Source organism: Lynx rufus, unplaced genomic scaffold, assembly GCF_022079265.1.
Source record: "Lynx rufus isolate CCGP_SWC_20201006 ecotype Redwood Valley unplaced genomic scaffold, mLynRuf1.p SCAF_8, whole genome shotgun sequence".
NCBI classification, from domain to species: Eukaryota; Metazoa; Chordata; class Mammalia; order Carnivora; family Felidae; genus Lynx; species Lynx rufus.
In genome coordinates this window covers 32988123-33015175 of record NW_025814896.1, presented here as the reverse complement: position 1 = coordinate 33015175, position 27053 = coordinate 32988123, and positions in this window count along the sequence as shown.

Sequence of the window (27053 nt, the reverse complement as noted above, 5' to 3'; positions counted from 1 at the left end):
GCTAGATACTAGCAATAAAGCTGTGAAGGAAACACTTCAAGTCCTTTCCTTCACTGAGCTTACATTCTCAATGGAAGACAGTGCAGTGTGAGAAGTATCTACAGTAAGGCTATAAGGCTGTGTGAAAAGACAAGAGGGAAGCTCATTCCATAAATGTTGAGAAATATCAGTAAAGGATTCAAGTGTAAACAGTTTATTTGGGAGATGATCCTAGTAAACTTTAATATACAAGGTACAGAAGAGAGATAAGAAAGAGAACAAAGCCAAAAAAGTATTATTAAGCAAGCTATCACTGAGAAATATCCCATGAAAAACACCAAAGGTGGCAAATACATCTCAGAATTATCCCAGCAGTGAGAAGAGGAAATTGGAGTTGTACACCCTGCTGGTTAGGGTTTGTTGAGGGCAGCTTTCAGGAGTGGGTGGAGAGAAGATTAACTCCTGGACATTTCCAAACTGCTCCATTTGTGAGATAAGTGAGCTCTGGCAGTTAAAAAAAAAAAAAAAATTCAAGCAAAGAATTGCAAGTATTTGTAGTTCAAAGCCCCTGATTTGGCCATGCATGAAAATGGCGAGGGTCAGAGTATATGGGTAGGGAACCAACAATTTCTGCTACAAAGTCTGTCAACTGAAGACAAACATTACTGATATGACTATAAATTGGTACAACTGCTCTGGAAAACAGCTGTGCATTATCTAGTATAGTTGAAGATGTGCATACACATGACCCCACAATTCCACTCCCTTTTTTATAACCAGGATAAAAAGCTTATATGAACCAGAATAAACATTAAAAGAATGGCCATAATAGCATTATTGTAATAGCCCCAAACTAGAAGAAACTTAAAAGTCCAACAACAGTAAAACAGAAAAATAAATTGTGATATATTCATAGAACAGATTAAAAATAAATAAATCAAATGTAGATGGAAAAAGATGAACCTGAGAAAAGAGAATAATTAATACTTTGTAACACAGTGTAAGAAAGGGAGATCTTAAAGGTCTTAAATTTATTACCTAATTATGTCTCCCAAAGTAACATATCTGTAAGACCAGAACAGGTCTGAAAAGGTGTTACTCTGAACAGAGTAGGAGGGCCCTCTTTAGGATGAGAAATAAAACTGTCTAATTAAGTCATTGGAAACAGGGAAGAGCAGATTAGCTGTTGCAAAAAATCAATTAACTGGATTAGAAAATAATCTTGAGATATTATATACACAAAGGAAAAGATAAATATATAGAAGTCATAAAAAAACAGAAGGGAAAAAATAAGTCATTCTGAATGGCACAGATAATGAACAATAATTATTTCTAAGTTGTTTAGGTTGTTTCTTTTCCAAAGTCAAGTAGTCACATCAGATGGGTTATTTCCTCTATTAGAAAAAGAATTCTATGAAATACTACACATCTTCAACCTAAAGAAAAACAAATAATGCAAAAGTAGAAAAATAGTCAAAAACATTTCAATGAAGAGTATTTAAATTTTTAATGTCTACTCTTTGCCTTTGCTAGGTTATTATAAGCCCGTTCAGATGTTCATATTTATGTTCATATTGATCTAAGCCCAACTGTAAATTCAAAAATTATGTTCAGACGAAGACGGTTTAGCTGAATGAGACCTAAAACTGTGTTTTGTTTTGTTTTTACAAATCCCCAAGAGGAATCATGGACAATAGAAAGATTTAAAATTGGTTTATAATTACTACAGATTCTATGAAATCACCATGTATGTTTCTGTACTCAGTCACCAGCCAAACTTTATGGTAGGACAATTAATTTGCTCAAATCAAGAGAAATATGCTATATGTCCATTAAAAAAAATCTGTTCCCCAGAAACAGTGCTTCATATCTTTTGATGGCTTTGCACACTGTGTTCACAAATTGTTAATCAGTTGATGTGATCTACAGTCAAAAAGATATTGTAGGGGTGCCTGGGTGGCTCAGCTGGTTAAGCATAAGACTTGGACTCAGGTCATGATCTCACAGTTTGTGGGTTCAAGCCCTGCATCAGGCTTTGCACTAATAGCTCAGAGCCTGGAACCTGCTTCAGATTCCGTGTCTCCCTCTCTCTCTGCTTCTCCACCCCACTATGTGTGTGCGCTCTCTCTCTCTCTCTCTCTCTCTCTCTCTCTCTCAAAAATAAACATTAAAAAGCTAAAAAAGCAATATTGTATTTTCGTTTCTTGCCATAGACTGTACTAAAATTCCACTATAAAAATAGGTATTAAATTACATTAGATATAAATTATTTATTCAGCTAACTTAATAAACATCACTTCACTTATCCCTCAAATGCTGTAGAAACATTCTTACAAATTTATTGGGATGTTATTTATAATGATAAACTACATATATAACATGTATATTCTGAAGAATTTTAACATATCTATACATCTATGAAACCATCACCACCATCAATAAAAATATCAAATATTTGTTGTTACTTCCAAACTATCTTCAAGCCCAGGTCAAACTATCTCTCTGTCCCTCTCATTCCCAGGTAACCACTACCAGTTTGCTTGCACTTTGTAGAATTTTGTATGAATGGAATTGTACAATATGTACTATCTTTTTTCGGCTTCTTTCACTCAGCATAATGATGTTGAGATTCACCCAGGTTGTTGTATATATCACTGGTTTGCTCTTCTTGATGGTATTGTATACCATTCTATATAAATACCACAATAATCCTTTTAAAAAATCATCTTGTACAATACGGCTTAAGGAAAGTCTACCTCTGAAAATTTAAGTCTGTCGACCTTCAGTGAAGAGTAATATATCCAGATATCCAAATAAAATTAAAATTCTAACATCACAGAGAGTACCAAGTACATAATAAGTACTCAATAAATACTTGCTAAATGAATAAAGACATTTTCTACCTAGAGAACACTCACATAGGAGTCACTAATGTGGTATCTCTTTAGACCTTTCAGAAGCCTGAATAACACCCAAAATTTTACTTCCAAACTGCTTATCATTTTTATTAGCAAAACTTGCCTTAGTGGACAAAACCAATGTAGCTAATGTCCAGCTAACTTGGTTAATCTAATCACAACGAAATAAGGGAAACATCCTTTACTAAAGTCAGTTTCTCTCAGTTTCATGAATGAATGCTCTTCCTCTGACATTGTCTATTGAGTGTGTTAGTTCAATTAAATTTCATTCAACCTTTGAGATAAATGAGAGAAACTGGAATCAACTGAGGACTATGTCACACACTTTACATGCATCATCTCATTTAATCCTCATAAAACCTGTATGGTAAATATTATCTCACCAGAAACATAAAGAAGCTACAGCCCAGAATGGTTATGTGACCTTCTCAGAGTCACACAGCTAATGAGTACTACAGATAGACAGAATTCATTCCTAGGTTTGAGATACATGCACCTTTCCCCAATACTCTTGTAGTAAACTCTCTTGTACTGGTAGTCAGTGATATGGTCACAATTTAAGTGAATAAAAAACTGACTTGGTTTATAAAATGCCAATTTCTGAGAAACAACTAAGGAATATACACCTTTGAAAGTGTATTATTATTACTCAAGTGTCTTAAATTATCTGTGACTGTATAACCATGTTACAACAAACTCAGCAGCTTAAAACAACACATATTATCTCAGTTTCTGTTGATCACAAATCCATGGCTTAACTGGGTCCTCTGCAAGGGTGTAATCAAGGTGGTAGCTAGGGCTACACTCTCATCTGAGGTTCAACTGGGGAAGGATCTGCTTTTAAGCTCACATGGATGATGACAAAATTCAATTCCTTTTGGGTTATCAGACTGAAGGCTTCAGTTTCTTGCTAACTATTAGACAGTGGCTATCCTCAGTTCCTTGCTATGTGGCCTTCTCCAACATGGCAGCCTACCTCATTAAGCCAGCAAGGAAGAGATTCAAGGAAGAGAGTCCACTAGCAAGATGGAAGTTACAATCTAATGTAACATAATCACATAAGTGACAAACCATCCTCTTTGCCAGATTTTTAAAATTTATTTATTTTGAAAGGGAGAGACAAAAAGAGTGCATGAGCAGGGGAGAGGCAGAGAGAGAGGGAGAGAGAGAACCCCAAGTAGTCTCCCCGCTGTCAATGCAGAGCCCAACACGGGGCTCAATCTCATGAACTACGAGATCATGACTGAACTGAAATCAAGAGTTGGATGCTTAACTTACTGAGCCCACCCAGGCATCCCCCTCTTTGCCAGATTTTATCAGTTAGGAGCAAATCACATTTCTTGCCTACATTCAAGGAAAGGAAATTACATATGGGCAGGAAGTCTAGGAGGTAAGGATAGTGATGGATTGTTACTACCACCATATTTACCTTTCTAAAGATAGTCTCTCCAGGGGCACCTGCGTGGCGCAGTCAGTTAAGCATCTAATTCTTGATCTCGGCTTGGGTCATGATCTTATAGTTTGTGAGTTTGAGCCCTGCATCAGGATCTCTGCACTGATGGCACAGAGCCTACTTGGGATTTTGTCTCTCCTCTCTGCCCTTCCCCCACTTGTGCTCGCTCTCTCTTTCTCTCTCTCTCTCTCTCTCAGAATAAATCAATAAACTAAAAATAAATTGAACAAAAAATGTATATAGTCTCTCCTAGAACATAAAGAGAAGAAATGTGTTCAATATGCCTGCCTTTGCAAAGCCAAAATGTGCCACTGAAGGAGCTCATTTAAAAAGATCAGGTACTTACAAACAGTCAAACTGGAAAGCAAAAATTCATTCAGGGCTACGGGACTGACAACAATGTCTCTTCTGTTTCATGTTTTACATTTCTGAGATGCTTTGAGACACGGTGGCAATTCACGGATTCCCACAATAACCATGCACAGCAAACACAGTGGTTACTAATAATCCACATTTTAATATAAGAAAGCAGATAACCAGAGAGGATAAAGTAACTTGCTCAAGGTCATACAGCTACCTACCTGAGTCCCTGGCTGGAGCTTATCATTGGCTAAAGAAAGCCTCCAGCTGAAGGTTCAACAGCTGCCCTGGGTTCCAACAATAGGCCCATGCAAAGGGTAAAAAGGCCCAGCTCTATTTCCATAAAATATATTATTAGAAATAAAATTACTAAATAAAAGTGTAAGAACTCTTTTCAACCAGTCAAATATATGACTGGAAAGCTTTATGTATTTTACCATTTGGAGAAATTATCCACAGCAATGGTCCTAAGCTTTCTTACTTGCTGGAACTTGCTATCATCTTTATGATGTTATAAAATAGGTGTAGGAAGTCTAAATGAGCTAAAAATATTTTTCAAATTGGCAGATTTCTGAAAACCCATACGGTAATATGCACAGGATTCTCTTCACCTCGTGAATGAGATATGCTGGACTTTTCATCATTTTATTCATTCATTCACACACTCATTCATGTGGATAGTTCCTTTCATAATTTCTAACGTCTTTAAAGTCAATAGTATCTCCAACATATAATATGCTGTGTCCTTGGGAAAATGACAGTGCTTCCATAAAAGTATACATTTATCTAAGACAGTTACTATGATGAGTTAATAGATACTAAGTACACAGTACAATTTCTCAACATTAAAGCAAGACAGTAATTCCTCTTGATTTTCTCCCTTTCTTTGGAATAAGTTTTTATTTACTGCCCAGTACTGGCAGTACTGCCCAGTAAATTCTTGATAATTTAGCCCACTTAATTATTTGTGTGAAATAATCCCAATTTATGCTGTCCTGGATAGTTATTACTAGCTCTTCCTTTCACTCTCAAAAATGCTCTGGCCTTAATGATAAATGATAGAGTCACTCCACTAATGACCCATCAGTGTTGAGGCACAAGGCCAAAGTACTTTCTGCAAATGTGTCTCACATACAGATTATGCTGGTTCTTTAGGTTGGAGTAAATGTCAGGAAATCAAGATTCAAGCAGTGGAATGGCATATCATCTAAGCCAAGGGCCCTACGCTTCAAGAATTCTTGGTGTTTCTATCCAATAAACTGATCAAATTACCAAAAGCTATTGAATTAACATAAATAAATAACAATTATACCTGAATTTATGAGGACAAACTTCAAACTAGAGGGAACAAATGGAGCCATTATCCATACAGGAGTAAAAACAATATTTGAGATCAAAATTTAAAAGTTCACACATCAAGAAAGGGTTAGGAGAGATCATTCATCCACTTTGCAGTATGAAAGAATAAAAGTCCTACGACATGGAAACCTGTGAATTCATTCATCCTGTTGCTTAACAGAGAGGCAACTTATCAGAGTTTATCTTAGTGAAAGACTAGAGAAGAGAGCTGAGGTAGGTAGGTGGGTTTCCTTAAAACCTGAGGGCTTAGTTTTTCTTTTTTCTTTTCTTTCCTTTCCTTTCTTTTATACCATCTTTAAGCTTCAAGTTAAAGAATGGCTTAGCCCCCATCAGGATCATAAAGAGGACCAGAAAAAGCAGCACATTTGTTGATTTATGGCACAACCTGAAACAAATCCCTACACCAAGAAAACCTCATCACCCTGAGTACCATGAGCTTTCAAATGAGCTTCCAATAGGGTCTTTTAAAACTTTCAAAGGGAATAACTCTAGAAAAATAGCATTTTACTATTTTAAGGGGTTGTATGGAGGGTGAGAAGATGCCAGAAGAGGCTAGTCAGCTAAAACAAGTTCATTTCCATTCATTCCCTAACTAAAATTAATCCAACAAGTGCACCAGCTTTTCTTCTCCTTTGTGATGGTAACAAAAATAAAATTATTATTCCCCAAGAAAAAGCAGGGATTTTTTTTAAATCTCTAAAGTGTGGCTTCATGATGTGTGCCTTACAAGAAGGGCTCTAAGTCACAAGCAAAAGATCCTTGATTTCAAGGGAAAGGTGGCATGTCGATACCAAACAACCTCAAATTGGAGCACTTTAATTAGGTAAGTCTGGCTTCAATTTACTTCAAGACTACCTGAATTCACAAACATACCTAAGACACTTAGGGTATTATAAAAGAAACATGTATACTGTATATATAAGAGTAAAAGCACCGAGGCACTATTTTAAAGACTTGACGTAGATTGATTTGTTTCATCCACATCCCCTGAGATAGGTGGAATTATTATCCCACTTTGTAGATGAGCCAACTGGGGCTCAAACAGTTTAAATAACTTGCCCTAGGTCATATAGCTAATAAGTGGCAGAGCAGAAATTTGAGCTCAGGCAGTTTCAAAGTACATATCTTTCACCACAACATTATATACTGCCTGTACATCTGCTCCATGTACAATCAATTGTAGACAGTTTGTTGTTATGCAAATTGAGGGGAAAAATGGCTAGTTCAGGAAATGCCTTTTTTCTTTTTGCTCTTCATTGTGTGACATGAATTCTGAAAGGCTGACACTGTAACTCAATGTCCAGGGAGTCCATAGATGAATGAATGAAGTGTATCTATGTGTGTGAGGTAAGGAAGACAACTGACTATTTTGCAAGGGGGGATAATATCCTTACATTTAATCTTACTTTTCATGGAAGATCACAGAATGTTATACACACACATACACACACATATATATGTATATATGTGTGTATATATATATATATATACATATATATATATATATACACACACACACACACATACACACACACAAAGAGAAAGTAATTTTAAGAAAGTCTGGCTAAGAAAATTCCTATTTTGAAACAACTTGGGATATGCAGTAAGTTTCACATCCAATTTTCTTAAAAACAACAGTTATTTTATTGAACATACTGGTAGACAGACTGGAAAGATGATACCCATTTCAGGCATTTATTTTTAACTAGATTAGAATAAACGTCACCAGAATGTGTATCCATTTTATTGACCACTAACTATGCCTATTTAAAAACGGTTGTTTTCCAACCGTTCATTCACTTGAGATTTGACCCAAATCTCAGAATGGAACAGATATTTAATCATCTTAGAAGTAAAATGCACCACAACCTGGGGAATTTTAAAACACCCATTTTTCATGGTTTCTGTCCACAATGTAACACAATTAGCGTACTTGAAAGGACTCAGGAGTTTTAATCAGCTTGGGCTGAGTTTCAAGGTCTTGGTGGAGCTTAAAGCCAGGCTCCTCTTGCCCAGTCCCAGGTCAGGTTACAAAAATTTCACAACACTCTTACCCCTCCCATTCCTTTCCCCCATACAAGTAACTGAAAAAAAAGTATCAGCTCTTAAGAAGTGGAACTAGTATTCCCTCTCAGGTGCTGGGAGCCAGTTCTAAACTATCCCTAATTTACTAGGGTAACAGAGGAGGACTTCTGTGACAGGGTGGATTTGCACAGCCCCCGTTAGGTCATTATATTGACAGTATCATTGCAGTCAGATAGAGAATGCAGCCAGGTCCTCCAATCCACAACTTGCAACTAAACCAAATCTTCATTTTATGAAGACAATAGCAAATTCAATTAGAAACTATAAGCGCTCCATGGATCAATCAGGTCATATACAATTAGCTTTAATTGGTACCTGTCCAGAGAAGTACATTCTTTACCTGCAGTCAAGGGATACTCAGAGACTTTCTTGACTTTGAAAAACATCAAAGCAATTCCTTCTAATCTGAGCATTACAGCCAGCCCTGAGCAGTAGCTAAAGCGCCAACACCAATAAAAAAGAACAAAGATTTGAAAGAAAGAAATTCCACCTAAATTTTCTAAAAGAGCAAATGGTGATGTGGAACACAAAATGCATAGACACTTAATTTGTAGAGTATAATTCCCAACTGCTAAATGTCTCCCAAGAAATACTAACCTTGCACCCCAGACTGAAAATATGATTTTATAGACATTTCAAGGAAGAAATCATGAGGAATAACCAAATATGATATTTCTCTGATTATCTTTCAGGGACTTACTTTATAAAGATAATTAAAAGCAAATTAATGATAATATCTTGTGCTTTGCAACTGAAATGAAAATGTGGCTTTTTGGTCCTTTTTGTAATCAGACATGTAATTTAGAGTCTTTGAGAAATAATAAGGCTTAATAATAATAACTTACGTAACAGTAACTAGACATATTGTGGTGATCATTTTTCAAAACAAGAAAAAAAAAGAGAACAGCAAATGAAGAGACAATTTTTTGAAGATACTAGATATGATCAAGAAAAGCCAAAGTGACAACCTGAAATTCCTTCAGCAGCAGAATGTCTAATGAAGCAGCTGGTGTAAGACCTGGGGATCAGATCTAGGTTCTGATCCCAGGTAGGTAGCCAGGTAGGAGATGAAAAGTCATTAATGACACCAAAACTTGGTGTCTGCATCTGTAAATGAAGATGCTAGAATAGAGCAATCTCCAGTTGCCCCTCCAGTTAGAGAGGCTGATGTCAGGGTATTAGAAAGCACTATAGGAAGCTTGCACCAGGCCAAGTTTTCTATAACAAGCACCTCTTCCTTGTGATGCCAGAAACAGAATATGAAAATTGATTGTTTCTATTTTTATGCTAAAATGGAAACAGAGGTGGGAAGGATAAAAGGAATCCATCACGCAAAAGAAAGTTTTTGTTTTAAATTTTATACCCAATAGAAATTCTAGCCCTCCAAGGATATTATGAGTCTGTAATCTTAGCCCTCTACTTACCTGACCTTTAGCAGCAGGGAGTAGGCAGCAGCAAATCGGGCTTGGAAGTCTACTTCCTAAATCAGTCTCATTCTCTCCAGCTCCTGCCCTTTTTGTGAATTATTACACCACCTGGCACCAGGAATATTATTGACTCTGGAGCAGGGAGCTTAATTTTGCAATAAATTTTACAGATTGCTAACTGAAAAACAAGAACAAAAATGAACTACTAGGTAGCTGAAACCGCTGACTCTCACTGCTCCTTCCTGCCCCTGGCTAATTTATGGCAGCAGAGCTGGGCTCCCACACTGCGGCTGCCACTTTGGCTTGGCTGCTCTGCTCACCGCGCGTGGGGCAGCAGGCCAAGGAAGGAAGCCATGCTCCCTTGTCTGTGGATTTCAAACCACACTGTGCATGCTGGAATTCCCACAGCCTCCCCTACAGTCTTAGCTTCTGAGATCTCAGAGGTAAAAGTAAGTAAGTTGGGGTTCAGTCATGATGTTTGGTAGAAAGAAGAGGGAAAATGCTTTGCAATAGATTGGAATTCTCGTCCCATTTCTTCTATGCTTTCCAGTTCAACATATATTTATGGACCACTCATTCTGTGTTAAGTACTCAGTTAATGTGTAAAAAGATGTGTAAGACAGGATTTCTAATTGTGTCAGGCATTGCTGTGTAACAAACCACCCCAAAGGGGTCAGCTGGGGGCTGGATGGTATAGGATGGCTTTGGTTCAGCTACAAGCCATCTCTTTTCCTCTAGCATGTTAGCCTAGACTTGTCACCTAGTGGTAGCAAGATTCTAAGAGGGAAAATGAAAATGCACAGACACTTTTCAAGCCTCTGCTTACGTAAATCAAGTTTGCTACTATTCCACTGCCCCCCCCAAAAGACACATCAAGACACACAGTCAACTCCAAGTATGAGAGGACACTACCAAAGGGAGTGGATACAGAGAAACATGTAAAAGTGGGGTCCTTAGTGCACATCAGTCTACCACAATGGCCCTGAAGAGCTTGCAGGACAGAGAGAGAAGTAAGTTTGTAAAGTACTGTCTTGCAAGGACAGAGGTCAAACAGATGGAGAAGCACCTACTGTGGCTTAGCCTGGTGGAGCTCTAAGGAAGCAATGCCACTAAACTGAGTTTTGAAGAATGTGTAGAATATGCAGGGATACAGCATAGAAAAAGTCAGAGAGACAAAGGAACAGTCAACAGTGGGGCTAGATGTTTTTTATATGAAATTTATTGTCAAATTGGTTTCCATACAACACCCAGTGCTCATCCCAACAGGTGCCCATCACCCACTTTCCCCTCCTTCCCACTCCCCATTAACCACAATGTCAAGAGAACAGTTTCATTCTCTTCTATCTTCTATGTACCATAGTGACCTGGAAACTACTTATTTCCTATCCATGATGCTATACTCTTTTTCATCCGCCTTATTCCTTCCTTGTATCCTCCACAGGCTGCTTTTACTTTGACTTATTTTACAAGTTGATGATCTTGGTCCATCACTCCCCATATATGGGTAACTAACTTGCCAGAATAATTCTTCTTAAATCTCTTTTTCCTACCCAGACATCTTCAATAACCTCAACTTATGTATCTCACAGCTTTCTGGACAATTTCCTGAAGATATATCCCAGGTGCACTTCTAGCCCATTATCTCTCCCTGAATCTGATTTATCCTCCACACAGTTCCAACACACTTGTTGGTTGCCCAGCCACCCAAAGTAGAACACTGAATCCTATTTTTGTATTGCCCCTCGTACTCCATTGTACCTCACATCCAGGAAATCCCCAAGTGCTAACTTTGACTCATGAATACTGTCCAGCTTACTCTTCTCCTTCCCATCACCACAACCAAAGCTTCCTTGTTGCTCACCAAGCTCTTCATCATTTCTCACCTGCACCAACCACGGCAGCTCCCTGACTGGTTTCCTTCCTCAAATTCATCATCCACCCAGCTTCTAGTGTGATTTGTCTGAAATGCAAATAAGACATGCATCTCCACTATCTACAGACCTTCATGGCTCCCCACTAGCTGCAATCATCATAGTAATGCCTATAACACTCTCCTGAAATCACCCGTACAGATATTGATGTTCTGTTGTGCATCCCTCCCTGCATGCAATACACTCTACATTCTGGCAGCTTGCAAGGTGTTCCTTATCTCTGTTCTATGCTCTTGAGGTTCTCTGAGTCTTAAATGCCTTTCTCCCCACCCCACCTCCCTTTGATCAGTTCCTAACCATTCAGAAAACTCAAAAATTACTGAAAAATTACTTTCTCCAGAGCTTTTCTCTGACCTGTGCTCTCTGTTTTCACCTCCTGCAGTGCCACATACTGCTCCACTCTCCTCCTCTCGTATTCCATGTATGTCTTTGTTGTCATACTTAACATTTTTTGATCACATGTATCTGTTTATCTTTCTCACTCATTGTGCCTCTGTTAGGACAGAAAGAATATATGACAATTTTTTATATTTTTAGGGCCTGGAATGACTAACATATTATATCTGGGAAGGAAGGTAAGGAGTTAGTAATAGTAGAGTGACCTGAAACCAGTAGGTCATTTACCCACTAGCTATATGACTTTGGGAAGGTTTCTTAACCTCTTTGCTTTGATTCCCATATTTGAAAAATGCAGATTACTGTACTATGTATCTCACAGGGTATATTTCCAAAGGAAATGAGCCAGCAAGTAAAGTGCTTTAGCACAGTGCCTGGACAATGGTAGGTAATCAATAACCACTGGCTCTCTTTAGAGTGTGGAGCACATTGTGGTTAGTAGATGAATAGATAAATGGATTAAAATAGCCTGGTCAGGCCACTGAGATATGAAACAGCATAATGTGTGTGAGAAAAACACAGCCAATTTGTTATTACTCTAGAGTAAAAAGCTACAAATGGGTGAATGAAGTATTTGATTACTTGGGGACTCACAAGCCCAAGTTATAGCCTCTTATCTATTCTTCCATTCTCTCTGGTTTGTCCTAACTTTTAATTTCTAGGCATCCCTCATGGCCAAGTCTGCCTCTGGCCTCAGAGATGCCCAAATCCAGCAATATGTGTGAAGTTAAGAATTTTATAAGGCTCTTCCCTCTATAAAGTGGGGTCCTTCCAAATTAAAAGGCTAGCTATACAATTTGACAGGCTGTGCCAGGCTACAGTTTTGTTGAATACTGTCAGAAGTCAAAAATCTAAGACAGTTTCTAAAACCTGACTGGCAAATGCTTATTTCCTTTAGAAATCCAGTGGATATAACCTCTATATTTTGCTAAAGAAAAAATAAAAGTAGTACAAGTGGTGGAAGAACATTGTTCAAGGGTAAAGAAGTCAAGCTATAACAAATGAAACATAAAATGGGGAAAATCTATCAGATACTTAAAGGAGCTTCTGATTAGTTCTCTCTGAAGACAAACACATTTCTGTTATTTTGGTCAATAGAAGGAATACTGGAGAAAGCTTTTCATGTCAGTGAAAGGGCTGAAGGACTTTATCGAGTTTTTGCACCGTAAATGGGTACAAAGTGATAGGGCCACTGCCATCTGGAAGATGCTATTATCTAACAGAGAAGGTATTTTCACACCTAGTTCATCCTTCTACTCTGCCACCCCTTAAAACCAGGGTCCTCCATTCCAAATGTTAAGTAGACTGAGACTTCCTAAAGCATTAGGCACCAAAGGAGGATTCATACCTGATGCCACTAAGCTTCCAAGTGGGAACAGGACTGGAGTCTTGTTAAATGTTTTCCTTAATATAGAAATAAGTACATGTATCACTCCAAATATACACATGAAGAGAACTCTTTCTGTGAAATTCTGGGTGCGTACCAGTAATGAGCAGGAACCTAGATCATGCCAAGAAAGAGGCAGGCAATCAAGAAGAACCAATGTCTTTAAAATGCCCAACTGTGATCAGAGGTTTCTCCTTCCTGGGCTCGTCTTGATGACTTCCAGGGAGTTGGTCTCTAGCAAGGGCTTGTTATGGTGACCTTCTAGATGTTACATTTATAAAGCAGAGGTCAGCAAAATTTTTCTTTTTAAGAGTAAAATACTAAATATTTTAGACTTTTCAGGCCATATGGAGTCAGTCACAGTTACTCAACTTTGGCACTGTAACATATAAGCAGCCACAGATAATACATAAACAAATAAATGTGCCTATGTTCCAATTAAACTTTACTAACAAAAGCCAAGTGTGGGCTTGACATGGCCATAGGCCACCGTTGTCAGGCTTTCTTTCGAGTATTCAGCACTGTGTAGAATTTGGTAAAATATTTTCCTACTAAATCATACATTATATAGAAAAGCTGAACTTCCTAACATTTTTATGGAGATTTCCAGAAATCATAATCATCTCCCAAAGCACAGTGGACACATCTCTCTAATGGTAACACCTCATGTTATAGTTATTGGCTTTTTTCATCTTTCTCTCTTACCAGACTATTGCATATGTACCCATTTTCCCTACTGTTTCAGATCTAAAGACTATATCTTACATGGGTTTGTTGTTCAATAAGGGTTTATTAAAATAAAGAACACTATTACCATTAATAAAATAAATGCATATGCAAAAAAAGCTGCTAGCAAAAAATGTTTACCCCTAGTTTTACTAATCCCAACAACTGAATTAAATGTTATGTCTACTTGTAAAAATGATTCTTATATTACTTGATTCATAATGTAGATTTATTTTTGTATCCTGTCATTTAGCATTATTCAAACTCCACAGTTTTTTTCTAACAAGTTGGGGAGAAAATAAATTTCAAATGAACAAAGACCCTTCCAAGCTGTCATGTCCTCTACATGTCTATCTGATCCCTTCATCATCTGCTCTTAGAACTGTAAAATAACAAAGCTGAATGAAGTCTTAGGAAAGAACACTCTCTCTTGCTTCTGGGTGGATGAGCCAGCTGAGTGATCAAGACAGTTACTCTCTCTGAGGCTGTAGAGATGGAAGCTGTAAGTGGCAGACCACTCTTGCCACACTCACTTAAGCTCCAGCTGTGTAGCCATTCCATCTGAAAATTTCTTCCACCCTCCCACTACAAAGGAAAGAAGCATGAGAAACAATACCCTAGCCTACTACTTCTCAATGTGGGTTCAATGTGGGTATGAATCTCCTTGGCATTTTGCTAAATGAAGATTCTGACCCATTAGTTCTGGATTGGGACCTGAGACCCTGTATTTACAAAAAGCTGAATTTTACAGAAGAGGAATATCAAATGGTTTGTCCAAGATCACTCAGGAGTGAATGGCAAAGTTGATCTGAAGTACAGTACACCACAGGGGCTGTTTACAAGAAACCCAATAAGACTCTTCTTTGGACTTTATGGACCCCTCTACTCCCATGTAGCAAATGATGGTGTTGCTCCACCTATAACCCTAGCTTTATCAACTCATTGTGCATATTTCCAACTGCCGGTATTTGCATCTTTTTGCTTGCAGGCATTTTCCAAAGCCATCGAAGACCACTCTGCTCATTAGTTGCCCATTAATTGTAGTACTTGGCAATGAACAGACCTGCAGAGCAATGTTCAAGCACTGATGTTGTGATGCTGTGATAAATTGATGGACAGATACATCAGTTTCCTTGTCCTTCAGATGGGACAACCCTAAGGTATGTTCTACATAGCTTTCCAGATCTCCCAAGAATAAGCTCTAGTTGCTAACAGTGGGTACCTATTCATGACCTTGCCTTCTTTTCACTTTCTTCCCCCGTCACCTTTCCACTTCCTTGCACTCAAACCCCAACCAGCAACTAATATTTAAAATTCTGTGATCAATGACCTTCAAGTATTCCTACCGCATTATTACTCTTCAAAGAATTTTGAGAAGGTAGCCTTAAATTTGTTTAGTAAATTTAAAGTTTTAAATATATGTATAAAATTATATATATATAATAAATAATACATTATACATATGCAATATGGATACATGTATATATCTGATACACATACACATATAATACACATATATGTATACATACATACATACATATATAATACACACATATTATATGTGTATATACACATAGTAGTATGTGCATACTACATAATACTCAATACATATACATAATAATACATATATAATAAAATATAAATGTATATATATATACACACACACACACACACACACACATATATGATTAAAAAGAGTCCTAGAGAACTGAAGAATGAAGATACTTGTCACACAACTAAGAAGTCACATACAAAGTCCAGTGCTTTTATATACACATACACACATAACGCACACAGGAAATGGAAATCGTATTTAGACAGTGATTTCACAGGAAAGAAGTAAGAGCATTTCCATATGACAAAAGAGGTTAATGAATAAAGTTTGTTCCCAGGAAGTCAAACTAAATTTATCGCATGTAATTTTGTTTACAGATGTTTGATATCTCTTAAACTCTGTGCCTCAGTATCACCTTTTATCATATTATGTCCCTTATAGGAAAATAATGATGCAGACCATGTTTCTTGGTGACCACTAGTTTACATGCTTAAAAATCACTCACTTGCAAACAGAAAGCCTACTTTGGGTGGTATCCTGTTTGGGATGATATCGATCATCTTGGATCACACATAAACAAAAACTTAGCTCCTCCCAGAGCTGTGAAGCAAAGTCAAATAAAGAATATTTTTCTGAGAGTAATTTCATGCACCTCTTCATGATTTAAAAGAAAACAAAGCACCAAAACATAGAAAAAAAAAGATGAATCTTTTGTACATCTTGTCACATAAGATTTCTATTGAGACAGTTTGGGATAAATACAAGAGACTTCCAAATTAATACCCAACCTGATACAAGGTCACATCAGAATAACTTAAACGTGTTTCACAGAAGAAAATCCCTAAGATCTAAGTAATAGATTTATCAAATAATGCATTTTTGTTTGAACATTTTATAAACCAGCATTGGTTTTTTTTTTTTTATATAATCAATGACTTTTCCCTAAAGCCATTAGAGGGAACTAGGGTCCTATGAAATCTTGCTGAAGCCAAATTCTGAAAAATGTAAATATTTACTTGACTTTTTTTACACTTGTGCTGTTATTTAGGAAGCACAGTGGTATTCTGCCTAAGTCCAATGTCACTGGAAAATTTATGTAAACTCTAGTCTAGGGCTGCACTGTCCAAAGCAACACTGGCCACATTTACCTATCTAAACTTAAACTAATTAAAATTTCATTAAGATTTAAAATGCAGTTGTTTTGTCACACTAGCCACATTTCAAAGGCTCAAGAGCCACATGTGGCCATTGTCTACCATATTAGTGCAGATTTAGAGCATTTCCATCAGCAAGTTCTATTGGACAGCTCTGCCCTAACAGAAGTGCTTGAAAAAACAGAGAAGGAAATGAAGGAAATACACTATATTCTCTACCTCTATCCCACATTTACAAGTATATGCTCCCTTTAGTAAATACAGTTCTGGACAGCAAGAGTCATAAATCGTTTTGGAGCCACAACGAGTAGGAGAAGGTAGGCTGTTAGCAAGAGGTTATGACCCTATTACAGGAAATGGGAGTCGCTGCCTGCCACATCCTGAAAACAAATTGGTCTTTGGTACTTCATTTTGATGCAATGTAAAAATCTCTTTCGTTGCCCTGCATTTTGGAAACAGCTTATTAGGTACATAATGCCTAAGATACATCAATGCTTTCCTCTATGATTTCCTCTCATCTGTTATTACTATTATCAGAACCACTAATATTCATGTACAACCTAATATACCCTAAACTGAGGATTAAGCAGATTTCAGAAATAAAATATTCAAGTCTTCCCAGTGATCAACCAAACCTGGATTTTCAAGATTTAAAAATGTGAGCATTTCACTGATTCATAAGATAGTTTAGTTTTAAAGTGTATAAATTTTTAACATAATTTGGTAGTATCTTTGATCACAGTTGTTCATGAGAGATATCAGGTTTTGTCAAAATCAGAAACAAAGCACCAAATTGTAACCATGGTTTTGTCTGATTGCAAGCAACAGAATGAAAAGTGGAAAAATGTAAATGATAAGCACTTATAATGTTTGGGATATGTTTCTTGTAAAAGTATATATACAGAACTGGGAAAACTGTCCATATATTTCAGCATCCAAAAGAGACCATTTCAGTTAAAATCAGATGATCTGAAAGAGATCTGAAAGAGATCTTACTTTCCTTAAACTTCCTAGTTATTAATTTGGGTAACTCTCATTTGATTTTCGATTCTTACTCAGAAGTTAAATATGTTTTAGTTTTCAGGCCCATCAGCAATGACAATGTCCTTAAAATATTAGTTGGCAAGGCAACAGTGCCCTAGTTGTGCACATCATGAGGTTACCCTAGGATATTTGGGACAAGCCTTCCACAGTGTGTGCTGCATTCTGGTGAAGCTTTAGCATCCCTCCTCCAGGCAAGCACTCTGCAAGTTCTCCTAAGACTCAGAAATCAGCCACCAGAGAGGAGAGAACTAACCAGGGAACCTGCAGTTGTCACCATGGATTTGATGACCATTTGCTGCCAGGCACTTCTTGCTAAGATGCCTAGCAAAGAGCTTGGGATCCCAAACTTATGCTCCAGCCATCAGCGACAGGAACCACTCCGGGAACAGAAGCCAGCTCACATCCATACTTAACCCAGACTTCCTAACAGTATCACATCATAAAACCATAGCACATCTGGCACACATTTAAGGCCAAGTTGGCAGTATTCGATACAAGAAAGAAACCAAAGACTGAATTAGCATCCCACATGCTTGTTTTCGCAAGTCATAGATGCAGAGCAGAGGTATGTGGAGTGAAGCCCACAAGACACCCATGAACCTTTTCTTAAATGAAGGCTGAGCTGCCTAAGTCCAATGAACTCCTAGAAAAAACAAGCCAGCAACAAATCATACATACAAAAACAACAACAAACCCCCCAACGTTGTTGCCTTAACTTTTGCTTGCCCCAGTGAAGATCTTGTTACCTGGACACCTTTTTATTTTTATTTTTATTTTTTGGCTTATGTGGGACAAGTATCTGAGCCATCTTTCAAATGGGAACCTAAATCAGGAACAGGCTCTAACTCCTTTCTAAATGCATAATTCCAAGTCACTCTTCCCTCTAGCTTCCAGAGTGAGCTAGTTTTCATCTTTGCAAGTCTGCAATGTCAAGGGGAAACCTGGCTTTCAGAAAACATTCCTTTGCATCAGAATACAAATTCATCATTTACAGGTGGGTTTTCAGCTACATTCCTACTCCAAAGCATCACCTTCCAAAAAAAACTAAAATAATGATTGGAAAGTTGTTTAGGGAGCATAAATCAGGCAGGAGCTAGAGGAACAGGTAAAAGCAGTTTTAAGGGATGCTTAATAACAGACCATGACACAACTATGTTGTAGTAAAGAGTCACTGGAGATACGCTTTCTTTTTTCCTCAATTTAACTCTGGTGGCATAGTCTGATACTAAAATGGAATATTTATAATCAAAACTCTCCTAGAAAAGCATAGATACATGTGCTTCTTTGAAGGTAAACAAGGAAGTCCCAGAAATTTTAGAAGAAAATAGGGATGAAATTTTAATAATTTTGGAGAAAGTCATTGTAAGTTAGACACAAAATAGAGAAGCCAGAAAAATGTTAAATCTACTAAGCAATTCAAAATTGTTTTAAATATTAACAAAATTTTTAAATTAAAAAATGAAAATTGAAAAAAAAAGAAAGTTCTATATGTAAGCTGTGACATAGTCTCAGCATTACTTTTACCATGTTAACATTTTACTTATGCTCCTCACTCCCCTTCAATACTTGCAGAACATATGATAAATAGCTATTTTCTTGAACTTACACAGTACACCCACAAATCAATGGAAATGAGTCAAATAATGATCTCTAAAAGATTCAAAACAGGCAACTTTTATTTAAAAAAGATACAAAAAGCAAGTAAAGCTACAAAAAGCAAAAAGCAAAGATACAAAAGATCTTTTTGTAAAGATAAAAAAGCAAATAAAGAAGATGCTCAAAGTCAATCAAAACAAATAAAAACTAAAATTTTTAACTAAAATTAAGATTGGCAAAAATTTAAATTCCTAAGTTACAACAGTGTTGAGGCAGAGTCCTGCACTGCTAGGGTCCCTGTAAGTGGTACATTGTTAGAGGGAAATTTGACAAAATTGAGACTAAAAATGTACATTTTCTCTGACGTAGAATTCTCCTAGTATAACAATTTCTCAAACTGGTAAAGTCACAAAAATACCAACATATAATTTATATGAATTTATATGAATGTGTAAATTTTATATGAATATATATTCTATATAATTTTTTAAAATATCCTGAGATATTAGGTCAAACCACCAGGACAGCAATTTCATATAGCATATCATACTTATCTAATAGATAAGATGTCCCAGATATATTACTAGAAGTGGGGAAAATATAAGATTTAGAGAAAAAATGGGGGCACCTGGGTGGCTCAGTCAGTTGGGCGTCCGACTTCAGCTCAGGTAATGATCTCCCAGTCTGTGAGTTCAAGCCCTGCATCGGGCTCTGTGCTGACAGCTCAGAGCCTGGAGCTTGCTTTGGATTCTGTGCCTCGCTCTCTCTCTGCCCCTCCCCTGCTCATGCTCTGTTTCTCTTTCTCTGTCAAAAATAAGTAAACATTTTTTAAAAATTAAAAAAAAAAGATATAGAGAAAAAATGTACTGTATAAAGTAAGGAATCATTTGTATATTTTTTAAAGAACATACATATCAGTGTATGTGTATATCCTCTTTCCCCAGAAATATATAAGAAATAGCTCATAATGAGTATGGGGGTGCAGTTAGTGGATATAATTGCTATTTTTCATCTGGTTCCTTTCTAGTATAGTTTGATTTTTTAAACATTAGTATGTAATGCCTTTACTAAAAAAAAAATAACAAAAATATAATTCTCCTAGAAACCTTGCTGAACTGCTATTCAGTGAGAAAGAATTAAACCAGTTTTCAGCTTGAAAGAGCGGTCTTCTGGTGAATGGCAGGGCCACAAAAGAAGCTCATTACCATCTTCTTCAAACCCAATGAAAGGGGTAAATTTGGTCCTTGAGCATAAACAGTAATTATCCATGCATTTCCCCTGAAACTTCTTTATAAAGATTTCAAGAGAATGAATGGAGTGGATTGAGTTTCATGTAGCAGTGTTTGCCCAATGCAGGTGAGAGTCTGAACAATCTTTGATCCAAGTGGCATTGATACACTAAAACCACAACGGCCAGGGCACATCTTAAACTTGCCAAAATAAAGAATTTACCAAGGGAAATAAAATTTCCAGGTGATAAAATTCCCTATCTTTTCCATGTATAGCTGAGGAGAATACTGCCTTGTTTTAAAAAAGAGATGTCATGAAACGAAAAGCATATGTAGATCTTCTGATTTTTTTAAACTTATTCTCATAGTGAAGAAAATATCTGCAATGCATTCATCTGACGAATGACTCGACTCTTATGTTAGTTTTCTATTGCTGCTTTAACAAATTACCACAAGTTTGATGATTTAAAGCAACATAAATGTATTATCTCACAGCTCTGAAGGTTGGAAGTCCAGGTGGGCTGGACTGGTTCCTCTACTCTGGGTCTCACATGGCCAAAATCAAGGTGTCAGCCATCCAGAACTTTTTTTTTTTGCCTTTTAGGATATTTTTTAACTATTATTTTAATATAAGTTTAAGCTTACAGAAAAGTTGCAAGAAGAGTAAAATAATAACTCATATAATCTTTATCTAGTTTGCATATTGTCCTTTTCTTATTTGTTTTATTATTTGCTCTTTATATACACGCTTTTTATATACTTTATATATACTGACATAAAACATGTCAGTTACATACATAGAGTCCTTTAGTACTAAATACTTCAATGTGTATTTACTAAGAATATAAAAATATTCTCTTACATAACCACAGTCAATTACCAACTTCAGTAAATTTAATATTGATACAATATTCTTTTTCTTCTATCATCTATATTCCAATTTTCTCAACTGACACAGTAACATCCTTTATAGCATATCTTTCCCTCCAGTTCAAGATCCAGTCTAGTATCACATATTGTGCTTGATTGTCCAGTCTCCAGTGGTGTGCTGGTAAAAGTTTAACAACCAGTGCTCCAGTGGATAACTACGCCCATTCGTAACATTTGTCATTTCTGCGATGTAAACACTCTCACCATAACCAATTTCAATCTACCAAAATTAAATCACTGAATGTGCAATTGGAAAGAGATAAGCCAGATGTACATCTGGCTTTTGAACACCAATTGGAAAGAGATATGAGTACATATCTCTTTTAGTCTGCTTTAATCTGGGAATGTTCTTCAGTCTCTCCTTCAGACAATGACATTTTTTTAAGAATATGGTCCTTTTTTAAAAAAAAAATTATGTTCCCCTTTTGAGATCTGATATTCCCTGTTCATATTCAGTTGATACACTCCCAGTTAGAATAACACATATAATGTGTTATTTTCCAGGGTATCACACCTGGAGGGCACATAATGTCCAGCTGCTTCATATTTACAATGTTAGTTTTGATCACTGTGTCAAGGTATTAACTGACTGCTCTACTATACACTTACTATTTTGCTCCTTATCTAAAGACCATGTTAAGATCCCTCTCCCCATTAAATTTTCCCTATCACTTTTCTTCTTAAATATGTAAACAGAAATATCTTAGAATTCAAAAATATCTATACATAATTATGTTATTTAAAGAACAAAAACTGCTAACTCTCTACTCTGAAGAGAAATTTATGGACATAGATTAATATCCTAGTGGATATCAGAACTGAAAAGTGGCAAAACTCTGCGCAATAAACTTTTAGAATGTTTGTGTTTTCTTTCAAATACTAAGCTACAGTATTATTTTTTAAAGTGGTGCAATCATACCTACATTTCACGGTTATTATGAAGACTAGAGGTTTATCACGTCCCCAGTAGAGTACCTGCCACATTACAAGACTCAGTAAGTGGAAATATATGTTGAAGACAGTTTACTTTCTGTCAGAATTGAAACAGTCCATTATAAAATTATGAGAGAAGAGAATGTTTTGGGAAAAATAGATAAAAATCAATTTCATAAAATAAGAATAAATGATTCTGTATATAGGGAGAACTTGGCCCATAAATGTGGGTGTGATGTTTAGGGTCCCTGGGTTAACCAGTGATCTCATACATTTTAACTGTTCTTAAGCAATACTGGGAGCTGCAGGACAAATCTTAACAACTTTGAAAAAGTCCAAAATCTCTTGGAAGAGGAGATCTAACAAAAGAGGTAAGTTCCAAAGAACAAAATAAGGATTACTGAAGACAAATGAAAGAAATGAAAATACACACACACACACACACACACACAACCAGACTTCACCTGAATTTAAAACTGCTAAAAATGGTCATCAAAAGGCACCATTAAAAAAATGAAAAGCCAAATCAGGATTGCAAGAAAGTATCTGCAATGCATTCATCTGACAAATGACTCGACTCTTATGTTAGTTTTCTATTGCTACTTTAACAAATTACCACAAATTTGATGATTTAAAGCAACATAAATGTATTATCTCACAGCTCTGAAGGTTGGAAGTCCAGGTGGGCTGGACTGGTTCCTCTACTCTGGGTCTCACATGGCCAAAATCAAGGTGTCAGCCATCCAGAACTCTTACTGGAGGCTCTCGGGGAGAATCCACTTCCAAACTAATTCAGGTTGTTGGCAGCGTTCAGTTCCTTGAGACTTTTAAGCTGAAGTCCTCATTTCCTTGCTGGCTGTCACCCAGGAGCCTCTTTCAGATCCTTAAGGCTGCCTATTTCTTTGTCACATTGTCCCCTCTACCTTTAAGCCAACAACAGTGTATCAAATACTTCTCATTGTTCCAATCTCCCTGATTTTTCTTTCTGCCTCATCTCTTCTGCCTCTAGCCAGAGAAAGTTCTCTGCTTATACTGGCACATGAGACTGGGCCCACCACAGTAATCTAAAGTAATCTCCCTATTTCAGGTCCCTGCCCTTAATTCTATCTGCAAAATCCCTTTCACTATGTAATGTAACATATACATAGAATCCAAGAATGGGGGCATGGATATTTAGAGGAAGGAAGCATTCTGCCTACTATAGACTTATATCCAAAATATACTAAAATCATATGCTACTTAATAAAACAAACAACCCAGTGTTTTTAAAGGGGACAAAAGATTCTAATCTTGACATAACACTTGAATTAGCACATGGAAATATCATCAACATCATTTACCATGAAGGAAATGTAAATTAAAACTACACTAAGATACTCCTTTACACCCCACTCCACACCCACTATAATGATTAAAACAAGGTTGGTGAAAATGTCGAACAACTGGAATGCTCGTATGCCACTGGTCAGCATGTAAAATAATACAATCACTTTGAAAAACAGTTTGGCAATTTTGTTAAACTTACACTTGTTATATGGTCTGGCAACTCCTTCCCTAGGTACTTACCTAGAAGAAATGAAAGCGTGTATCTACAAAAAGATTTGTTCATAGATATGTTCATAAAGATGTTACTGAGAACACCCAAGACCTAGAAACAATCCAAATGTTTATCAACAAGTGAAGGAATAAACAAACTATGGTAAATCCATACAAGTCTATTTAGCCATAAAGAAGAATGAACTACTAATACATGCAACAATATTAATGAATCTGAAAAACAGTATGTGCAGTGAAAGCAGCCAAACTGGTAAAAGAACATACTATATGAGTCATTTCCATGAAATTCAAGAACAGAAAAATCTCATCTTTAGGGACAGAAATCAGATCAGGGTTGCCTTTGGAGGGTGGGGTTTGGGAGCTGACTGGAAAGAATCACAAAAGAACTCTCTGGTAAAGGAAATGCTCTAATAAATTGGGGTGATTGTTGCATGTGTGTATGTATTTGTCAAAGTACTTCCAACAGTACAGCTTATATCTCTGCATCTTACTCTAGATAAAGTATGCTTCAATAATGTCTTTTTTTAAATTTTTTTTTAACGTTTATTTATTTTTGAGACAGAGAGAGACAGAGCATGAATGGGGGAGGGTCAGAGACAGAGAGGGAGACACAGAATCTGAAACAGGCCCCAGGCTCCGAGCTGTCAGCACAGGGCCCGACGTGGGGCTCAAGCTCACGGACCGTGAGATCATGACCTGAGCCGAAGTCGGACGCTCAACCGACTGGGCCACCCAGGCGCCCCTCAATAATGTCTTTTTAAAGAAAAAGAGTTGACAGAAGCAACAGCCAAGTTGGAGTATAAGCTTAATATCAAGCTTGTTAATTGCTGAAACTTTTGTATCCATGATAATCCTTTGTTGGCTTGATTTGTCAGCTTCTAAGAGAAATGTGTAAAAATATCTCTTTAAATTGTAGATTTATCCATTTTTTTCTGGTAGTTTCCAGTGGATGTTTTTCCATCTCTCAGTTTTTCAACCTGTTTTATCATTTTGCTTGGTCTCTCATAAGATCTATTACTAAATTGGCTGGTTTTTTTTTTTATCACTGTCACATCCTTGTTTTAAATATTCAAGCTATATATGCATATATATATTATATATGTGTATATATCACATCATATGTATATATTGTATATAATATATAATTCTTTATAATAACATATCATATATAATGTAATATATAATATAATAATATATAATATGTATTATATATGTGTATATAGATCTCAATCAGGCTCCACACTCTTGAGGAGCCCAACATGAGGCCCGATCCCATGACCCTGGGATCATGACCTGAGCCTAAATCAAGAGTCGGATGCTCAACTGACTGAGACACCCAGGTGCCCAAGCCTAATAATTTTTAAAGGAGAGCTTAATATATTCTAGATCTTTAGTTCCTTCATCCATCAAAAAGGATATCATAATTTAACCCACCTCAAAATGATTGGAGGATATTAGATAATCCTTAACATAATGTTTCCCTGGAATGTTGAACAATAAACTTTATTTCATTTATTTATTCAATAAATATTTATTATGCTTCCTTTAAATGTTAGGCATTGGGTATATAAGAAAAACAAGATAGTTATGGTTCTATCTTCATGGAAATTCTTTTCTAACAGGAAAATAACCGAAAAATGAGTGAACACACCTACATAAAATAAATGCAAACATTATAAAGGAAAAAAGTCAAGATTGAGACAGAGAAAAGTAGGTGAGAAAATCCTCAGAAATGTTCTGGGAAAAATAAAATATTGAAAGTAGGGTTCCCATAAAAATAATGTATAAAAAATATATAGGCAAAAAAATAAATATATGTGTGTGTATACATATATATACATATATACATATATGTATATATATGTATATATATGAAAGCTGAGGTTTAACTTTAAAGAAAAGTTCTAAAACTCTAAAGGCACTTGTAACATTTTAGTCAAACACCTAAAATGGTTATTTTTGGGCTGGGAGTGAAGGTTTATTAGGATAAGGAAAGTTTCTGAGGAGTTCAGTTTAATTGGGTTTCCTGTCCCTATTCGTATTAGCTCACAAGGAGACCCAGGAAATATTATTCCACATGAAGAAAGCTCAAATAAGAACTAAGAGCCCCCTGTTTTCTAATTCCATGTATGCTCACTTGAGCTGAGATGCTCATGGTCAGCAAATACCTACAAACCAAGTGAACTACATCTCCACGCACTGGATTGAGACAGGAGGTACACAGTTGTGCCCCATGTTAGTTACCTTTCCCATATCAGTGTGCTACCAATGAGTAATTTCTACTTTGCTAATTCACCCAGTGAGATTACAATTTCAAATAGGACATTTTAAAGATAATCTACTTCAAACCCTCTCATTTTACAGATTAAGTGACAGATTCAGAAAGGGAAAACAACTTGCCCCAAATCACACAACAAAAAAATCAGGACCCTTCAGTAGTCTTTCTACTCAACTCACTGGTAAATGGAAAAAACTACATAAGACTTCCACAAACCTACCACTTTTTTTTTAACGTTTATTTATTTTTGAGACAGAGAGAGACAGAGTATGAACAGGGGAGGGGCAGAGAGAGAGGGAGACACAGAATCTGAAATGGGCTCCAGGCTCTGAGCTGTCAGCACAGAGCCCGACGCGGGGCTCAAACTCACGGACCGTGAGATCATGACCTGAGCCGAAGTCAGACGCTTAACCGACTGAGCCACCCAGGTGCCCCAAACCTACCACTTTAATAGCTAATGTCAACCCCACAGAAACAAAACTCCTCCTTAATATTTATAAATCAATCAACACACAGATGATACCAGTGGATGTGAATGAATAAATACAATCTTCTTACCCAAGGCATATTAGATTCCTTAAAATGTTACCCAAAAGGACAAGCCTGTAAGTCACAATGGATGACTAGTGTAGTAGTCATGGATCACTAGTGTAGTAGGGGTCTGATGCCAAATACTAAATGCCAATAACCATAAATGTGTTACTTATATGCTCTAAGCATAAAGCACTCTAAGATGTATCTAAATTGATTAAGCAA